Source organism: Eriocheir sinensis, unplaced genomic scaffold (genome assembly GCF_024679095.1).
Source record: "Eriocheir sinensis breed Jianghai 21 unplaced genomic scaffold, ASM2467909v1 Scaffold783, whole genome shotgun sequence".
Lineage (NCBI taxonomy): Eukaryota > Metazoa > Arthropoda > Malacostraca > Decapoda > Varunidae > Eriocheir > Eriocheir sinensis.
Genome location: NW_026112146.1, coordinates 192,633 through 201,651, shown reverse-complemented (window position 1 = coordinate 201,651; position 9,019 = coordinate 192,633). Strand labels below are relative to the sequence as shown.

The following is a 9,019-nucleotide window of genomic DNA, read 5'->3' as shown; positions in this document are numbered from 1 at the left end:
CTCCTAAGTCTCTCTCACGCCCAGACCAGCTTAGAGTGTCATTTAAGGAGTAATTGTGTGAGGGATTATTCCTACCTACACTCAGAATGCTACACTTCCCGACATTGAATTCCATCTGCCATTTCCCCAATGATATAGTCTGTCAAGCTCATCCTGGAGAACGGTAGCGTCCCTGTCTGATTGGATTACTCTACCGATCTTGGTATCATATGCGAACTTACTGACATCACTACTAATTCCTGTGTCCAAGTCATTGATGTAAATAATAAAAGCAGAGGACCCATCACCGACCCTTGAGGGACTCCAACATCTTTTCTACAACTGATGTAAATGTAAATGTAAATGTAAATTCCATTGATTGGGCACATACCCAGAATTTACCGACATATTAAAGATATTGGTAACTGGACCACTGAGGACCTCCTTGCACTCTTTCAGAATCCGTGGGAATACTTTGTCCTGCCCCGGCGATTTGTTTTTCTTCAACCTACCAATCTCATCCTGGACTACTTGCCTAGTGATGATCACATCCCTCAACTTGTCGTTCTCTTCGCCCTCATAAACCTGAACTCTCTCTGGAATGGTTGTTAGATCTTCCTGCGTGAAAACTGAGAGGAAATAGTCATTCATCATTTGACTCATATCTTTCCATTCTCAACGAGCTCACCTGTGTTTGTTTTCAACGGTCAAATCCTGTCCCTTGTTTTCGTTCTGTACCTCTGTAAGCTGAGATATAACAAAGAAAAATAATGTTATAGAAAGTAATGTTTGGGACAAATAGTATATACATAAACTTCGACAATGGTTCTTATTTAACAAGCAGCCAAGTCAAAAGTTGCTATAATGTTACTTGATTACTGAATTTGTTGAAGTACGTAGCAATATTTATGTAACTTTCTAAACTTAATGAACACCCCAAGAGACTCTAGTGAAACGAGAAAGTGTGTGTATGCCGTTTCATATCTTGTCCATGTAGGAGAGCACGTAACTTCTTGTAAAGCTTCTATATACGTATATCTTATGGACCATTAACCCGGTAGCAGCGACGGGACAAATTTGTGGCTTTACCGTGTAGCAGCGATTGTTATAGTAGGATATCAATGTATTATTATTATTATTATTTAGTATCACCACGAATTAGGCATACAATTGTCAATGGAAAAAACCCTCGACAGATAGATCACGCCACCTTATAGGAATGTCGTCCGTCAGTGTTTACCGTCTCAGTTTGTATACAAAGCATTTCATCAAGCTTGAGTCACCTTGACGTACGTGACCAATTGTAACAATTATTTTCCAACCTGTAACTCGCCACTCCTTCACGAGAGTCCGACTGACACACAACGGCAGTCGCTCTCGCTCCGACGCTCCTTGTACATAGGCTACGAATATATTCACCTTAAGGAAGCTGAAGTCTTAATCAACGCCCTTTAAACGCCCCCCGGTAACCCGTTACACGATAGGCCAAATTTCTGCCATGATATGAACCTCCCAAAATAGACGATGTATTCACTGATCACAAATGCGTTGATATATATTATGAAATGGCTTGTACTAATGATGTTTCTGTCTCATTATTTTGCTTAGATGGGACCTTTAACCTAACCTAACCTAACCTAAGAAACATGACCCCCGCAGCTACCGGGTTAAATGAAGTTTATACACTTAATTAAGTCAACAAAGCAGCAGTCTTACTCACCCATTGGTCCAGCACCCTCAGGCCCTCCACACAGCCGAGGCAGCTCACGGGCCGAATCGGAACGCACCCACGCCCTGGTCCTGGCCTGCTGCACGAGATCCACGGACGCCTGCATGTGGTCGGGGAACCTGGTCCAAGAAGCGATCTGAAGGACTTCACCGAGGTCATGGAAGAGCTACGGGTCATGGTAGACGGCCCTGCAGCGACCCCGGCAGGCAGCGTGTGTACCGAGCCATGCAGGGAGGGGGAGGACAGAGCGAGGCTGGATGGGGGTGTCTGGAGGAGGCTGGAGGATGGATAAGTGGGTCAAGGTCGTCGGTGAGTGTAGGCGGCCGGAAGGGGCACAAGGGTATTTGGAGGCCAGTACGGGGTCATGGAGACGGTGGAAAACTCAGGAAGACCAAACGAGGAAAAGGACTCGGAGGAAACAGCAGTGCCATCGAGAGCTTCAGCAGCAGGAGCGGTAGCAGATGCCTTCGTCTCGGCAGCACCAGTAGTAATAATGCTGGAGGACGTCGTGAGGAAGGAGGTATACGGGTAGCGGGGGAGGGAGTGGACCCACGGTAGGGCCTTGGGTAGCCGACTTGCAGGACTCTGGTTATTCCGCGCCAGGGAAGGGGGCGCTCTAGTCCTCCTCCTCCACCGCCTCGCTTCCGCCGTCATCTATCGACTTCGCTGTGGAAAGAAGACGACGTTAGAATATTGGTATGAAGTGATAGTGACAGGTACACAGACACACACTCACCCTGCAGCACACCTGCATGAACAAGCACACCATCAGAGAGAGAGAGAGAGAGAGAGAGAGAGAGAGAGAGAGAGCGAGAGAGAGAGTGAGAGAGAGAGAGAGAGAGAGAGAGAGAGAGAGAGAGAGAGAGAGAGAGAGAGAGAGAGAGAGAGAGAGAGAGAGAGAGAGATGTATGTAATCACAAGTTCATCATAATAATAATGTCCACACACACACACACACACACACACACACACACACACACACACACACACACACACACACACACACACATAAATATATATATATATATATATATATATATATATATATATATATATATATATATATATATATATATATATATATATATATATATATATATATATATATATATATATATATATATATATATATATATATATATATATATATATATATATATATATATATATATATATATATATATATATATATATATATATATATATATATATATATGTCATTTGGGGGAAATGGGGATTTGGTCATTTTGGAGGTAAAAAATGATTTTGGCCTCAGGAGTGTTGGAATCACTATGGACAAAAATGAGTGCATAAACTATTAGAGCATTCATTTGCGATCATTTCAGTGTGTGAATCGTTTTTCTACGTTAAAAAATGAATGTGTGACAGAATTGCTCCCAAAACCATGCAAAAAATGTTGCAAAAAACATTTGCAATGTTTCAGAAAATTTGTTATAATTCACCACACGGATAAATTTTGGGGCAATTTGCGATGCTTGAAGAATTTGGGGCAATTATGATAGCTATCACTTCCATAGCATTTATATGCAAGTATTAAAGACACCACAGCATTCTGAAAGTGGCAGATTACGACTGGTGTGGGGCAATTGAGATCGCTACCCGATCGTTTATTGCCCCACACCGATCATATGCCCCATCCCCGATTTCTATTTACCCCCATTATGATCGTCAATTCCCCCATGTTACTTAACCTTTTTTCTAGGTTTCAGAAGTTGTGAAAATGGTGCGAGATTATGTTAAGAAGGCTAAGCCATATAATGATGCCACCCTTAAACTCGCCTGGAAGAAATTGCAAGTGGTGTTGCAATTAAGGAAGCATCGAGGAAGCACAAGATTGGGTATGGAAAGCTATGGAGTGAACATAAGAAGCACCAGGAATCTGAGGACTACCAACCTACAACGCACACAGGCAAAAGAGTGAGTACAAATATAATTTAGTACAATAAAGCCATTGTCACAGATGCATAAGATTCACGTTCGAGTCAGAGACGAATGCGAAATTACCATTTTACACTGTTTAGTTTCAAAGTCTCTCATAAGTTTTGTTGTGTCTGTTTACCGTAGGAGTACATTTTCTGGGTTAGGCAGCAGTTTTTATAGTTTCTGCTCAATCAATTTTAAACTCAATAGCTTTAAAACTACATTGATTTCCATATTTTGTTTTTCTTTGTTTGCAGGGAAGGAAGGTTGCACTGTCCGCTGAGATGGAGGCAGAAATATTGAGATGCGTGAAGATCATGGAGCAAATGGGAATGCCTCCTCCCATTGCTGAATTCCAATCTCTCATACATGACTACCTGGAATTCAACCAATGTGTCACGCCTTTCAAAGACAATCGGCCAGGAAGGGACTGGGTGAGTAGTTTCTTGAAGCGCCATGGGCTCACATTAAAGAAAGGAGGCATGATGCAGCTGGCGAGGAAGAGTGTCACGTCAGACCCATTCGTTGTCTACGGATTTTACGACAAGTTAGGGAAGCTCTTCGATGAAATGGGACTAGCAGACAAGCCTAGTTCCATCTTCAATATGGATGAGACCGGTTTTCCTACAGACCCATCAAAGGCCAAGACCATCGGCACAAAAGGGGTGAAAACAGTAAGGATTACACATGGTGCCAACAGGGAAAACATCACTGTGTTAGCTACCTGCTGCGCCGATGGGACTGCACTACCACCTTTGATTGTATTCAAAGGCAAGAAGATGCAGACTACCTGGCGGGGTGATAATGCTTTGCCAGGAACTCAATATGCTGTGACTGATTCTGGGTGGATGACCACCTCTGTCTTTGAGGACTTCTTCGAGTCTTTTGTAGAAGTAGTGAAAGGGAGAGGGCCAATTCTGGTGGTGCTATATGGTCACCTGAGCCACACATCCTTACGTACAGTAGATTTGGCAGTGAAAAACAACATCACCATCTTGAAGTTGCCACCTCATTGTACCGACCTCCTCCAGCCCTTGGATGTGGCTTGTTTTGCTCCCTTGAAGTCGTACTACGACTCCAAGTTGCTGGAGTATACTCAAAGTACAGGAGGCCGTGAGAACCTTCGTAAGGATCTCTTTGTGAACATGTTGTGTTCAGTTTGGAACACTGGGTTGTCAAAGGAGAACATTGTGGCAGGTTTCCGAGCAACTGGTATCCATCCCCTAGATAGGGTGAAGTATAACACTTCAAGGCTCGATACAATAAAGCTCAAAACCTATGATGACTGGGTGTCTGCAGGAAAGCCCACTGATGACGATGACCAGCCAATCCTGCCCACTGCTCGTACCCAGTCCCTAGACATACCTCCTCCTCCTGCACCTGAAGATGATGAAACCCCAGCAGCATCTACACCTACTGCTTCAACACCTAAGCGAACAGCCACTGCTTCTACATCCACGGATTCTCAAACAGCCCCCTCACAGGAATTGAAGAAGTACACGGACCAACAGCTGGTGGATGAGCTACTGAGCAGGGATGAGGCTGCATTGAGTCTCTTCTTCAAATGTCTCGTCTCAAGCATCTCTCAGCATGGTAAGAAACTTCCCCCAGCTTCCATAGAGGCTGTCCTACACTCCAGAGGACGTCGTGCTACCCCTCTCACAAAAAGAGGAGAGTCATTCCCATGAGTTGCTCTGTAATAACTGATGAGAAGTGCCGCCAAAAGATTGCAGAAATGAACGAGTCTAAGGCAAGACTCGAAGAAGGGAGCTCCTACTCAAACTGAGAAGTCTACGAAGGAAGCACCAAAGAAAAGGCAACAGGAAGAAGATAAAGTTGAAAGAGGAGGAGGATGAGGACTCGGACTCAACAGTTGTCTCCAGTGTCGCAATGACTGAAGCTAACACCTCCAGTGATTTATCTCTGGAGGATCTGCTGAGAGATGACCTTGAAGAGGTGCAAGACGACCTTGAGGAGGCTACAGCACTGAGAATCGAGGAGGTGACACAACGAAGAGAAGAGACAGAAGCCAGAAGAGGAGAGACAGAAGACAGACGAGACGAGACAGAAGACAGAAGAGAAGAGACAGATTACAGAAGTGACAAGGACAGAGATTATAGGCATGATGAGGCCACAGCAGATGGAACAGAGGCGGTCACATCAAAGAATGGTAGGCCTACCATTGAAGACGCAGACACCTATAAATATGTCGCAGTGTACTTCGCACCCAAAGCCTCAGTACTTCTGGGGAAAATTCTTAAGGTATTTTCAAGTGACGAAGAAACTGAAGTGACGCAGGTGGAGGTCGATTTTGCAGAAGAAAGCGATCTCCAGTGACCCTTCAGCATGGACCTGGGCTGAGAAGACGGTTAAAGAGGTCCTAATCATTGACACCAAATTCATCGTGTTTGGGCCTCTGGTCCCTGACGTAAAGAAGAACATATTCCGCTTTCCAGATGTTCAGGCCATGGCCTCTCTTCGAGAATTTGAACAGAGGGATGATTAAGGAAGAAAACACTATAAGGAAGAAAAACACTTATTTCTCCTAGAAAAACACTTTTAATTCTCCTAGAATACATTATGTATCAGCTTTAAGGCCAGGCTAAGTAAGCTAGCCTTGTAATGTGGGCTATATCATCTTTGTTTTTTGTTTGAATATATTTAGTTGATAATTTCTGTCTTTATCTATCCTATAGTATGCCAAATTACCTTCAAATAAACGAATTACAGACCGATAGTTAATTGCCCCACGAAAATCGTCATTTACCCCACTGGGGCAAATGGCGATTGCACCACTAAATTCGATCTCTATTTAAAACAACAAGATTTTCAAAATCTTTCAATACGGGGATAGAAGCATAATGTATCAACACACTGTGTGGTACCTAGTTTGTTTTTCAATTATTATTGTTTTATTTTTTGTGTGCAATAGAGCTGCCTCCTTTGTTGTAAAAAAAAAAATAATAAAAATAATAGAAATATAAAAAAAATGGAAAAAGAACAGAATAAACATCGAAAAAGAAAAGCAACAGAAATAAATGAACATCAAGAAAAGAGAAATACAAAGAAACATCATCCACCTTTCGGTCCCAAACAACATCACCAAAATTATGGATGGGTCTCTTCTGGGAGGAAAGCGGCTCATCCAGACCAAGGAACATCAACAAAAGGTTGATAGGAAAAAATAACAACAAAAAGCATCAATAAGAAGTAAAAGAAAAAGAACAGGAAAACATCGAAAAAGAAAACTAAAGCAATAAAAAGAACGAAAAACACGACATCAAGAAAATGAAATAAAACAAACATCATCCACCTTTCGGCCCTAACAACATCTCCAAAATTATGGGTGGGTCTCTTCTGGGAGGAAAGCGGCTCACCCAGACCAACGAACATCAACAAAAGGATGATAGGAAAAAAGAACACCAAAAAAGAAAACCAACACCGGGAAAACACAAAGGAAAAAAGAAAGAAAAAGAAAACAAATAGAAAAAAGAAAAGAAAGAAAGAAAAGGAAAAAGAAACAACAAAATAACAAAAAAAAATAATAAAAAAATAATATAACTAACTGACTCTAGCTGCTTAACTAACTATCAAACTATCTATTTAAGTAACGTACCTAACTGACGGTAATACAGCTGTTTGACTACCCATTAACAAACAAACAAACAAACCACTTAACGATCTAACATGGATAGTGAGGTAAGGTGGGATTAGACTTACAGGAGCTGCCTTGTATAAACCAACCGGCCTCTTGCAGACTCCTGACGTTCTTATGTTCTTTTACGTTTAATAATATGGCCCTTAAACCCCATTCACACCTGTACTAATACCTGACTGGTTGGGTGACTCTGCTCTACTGCCTCCCTCCTGCTACTGTCTCCGCTATCAGCACACAATCTACGCTCCCCCATAAAACCCACACCTAACCTAACTTAACCTTCCTGTATATCCCTTCACACCTGTGCTAATACCTGGCTGGATGGGTGACTCTACCTCTGCCTGCCTCCCTAATGTTACTCCCTCCGCTATAAGCACAAATCTTCCTCTCCCATAAAACCCACACCTAACCTATCCTAACCTTCCTGTAAACTCCCTTCACACCCGTACTAATACCTGGCTGGTTGGGTGACTTTTTCTACATCTGCCTGCCTCTTCCTGTTACTGTCTCCGCTATCAGCACACAATCTTCCCTCAACCATAAAACCCACACCTAACCTAACCTAACCTTCCTAGCCTAAGCTTACTGTATACCCTTCATACCTGTGCTAATACATGACTGGCTCACTTCCCTACATTCAACCACTAACACCTCACCCCCCCACACACACACGCATAAAACTATCAAACCCTCATTTAAAACAATATATCAAACACTCACAAGAAAAAACACCAGGACGCAACACTGTATAAGGCAAAGATGATGGTGGGAAGAGGGGTAAAGGGGGGGTGGGAGGTCGCACGATAACCTACGCATTACCCCGGCGCGCTCCTCCGTCCCCTTGGCTCGTGACTCCGCGCAGGTAAAAGCAGACCCCCTCAGCCGGCGACACAGGACCGATTGTGACACGCAGGTTACCTCAGTTTACCTTTCCCAGGCATACCCATTTCACTGACCCACGCGTGAGGAGGAGGAGGAGGAGGATAAAAGAGCAAGGGAAAAAGACGACGAGGTAGAGGTCAAGAAAGGGGAGCTAGCGAGAGGGAGAAAAAAGAGGAGGAGGAGGAGGAGGAGGAGAAACCCAACGTGGCGGGTAAGGTAATGTAGGCTGCGGGGTCAACTAAGCTCTGCACCATTATGCCCTATTTTCAGGAGTAAAAAAAGTCCTTGAAATGGATTTTCAAAGCGTTTCCATGACTGTTGAAGGTTTGTAGAAAAGATATATGAAGAGATAGTGATGTTTCATAAAGTAGATTATAAGATACTGGCACGGACATGAAACGAATCTTTACCCCGAAATGTTTAAGAATATGGCTCCTTATGGTCTTACGAGTATAGAGGTTTTGCAGTGACGTCACGAAATAGCGTCGTCTGCACCTTGTGCGTCGTCTGCAGACCCGCTGGTGGTCACCTACCCAGCAGAGTGAGCAGACGGACCACGTGTGCCCCCTCCCTAAGTCACTACCCGCGGGCAAATGGCAGGAACTTTAGCATCATTTGTGTTAAGTGTTAAGATCGCTTGGGAATGCTGCGAAGCTAAGATACATCGAACAAATCAGTGCTTTTGGAGGAGGAAAATGGTAGACTGGCTGTCTAGCTGGCTGGCTGACTGCCTGGCTGGTCGGTTGACTGGCTGTCCCTCTGCCTGGCCGATCTCCTGTTGCTGACCAGTGATGCCCAGGTAGGCAGCACAGGCAGTCAAACAGGAGAGG

General features: G+C 43.6%; 1 long non-coding RNA gene and 1 pseudogene across 1 annotated transcript; both read left to right on the top strand.

Annotated features, from left to right (window-relative positions):
* Positions 1-3,374: 3,374 nt before the first annotated feature.
* Positions 3,375-5,337, top strand: LOC126994381 (uncharacterized; annotated as a pseudogene).
* Positions 5,338-6,637: 1,300 nt separating this feature from the next.
* On the top strand, positions 6,638-7,084 carry LOC126994384 (uncharacterized). Its single transcript, XR_007749082.1, has 2 exons — positions 6,638-6,819; positions 7,052-7,084. It is a non-coding gene; the product is annotated as an uncharacterized LOC126994384 (long non-coding RNA).
* Positions 7,085-9,019: the final 1,935 nt, after the last annotated feature.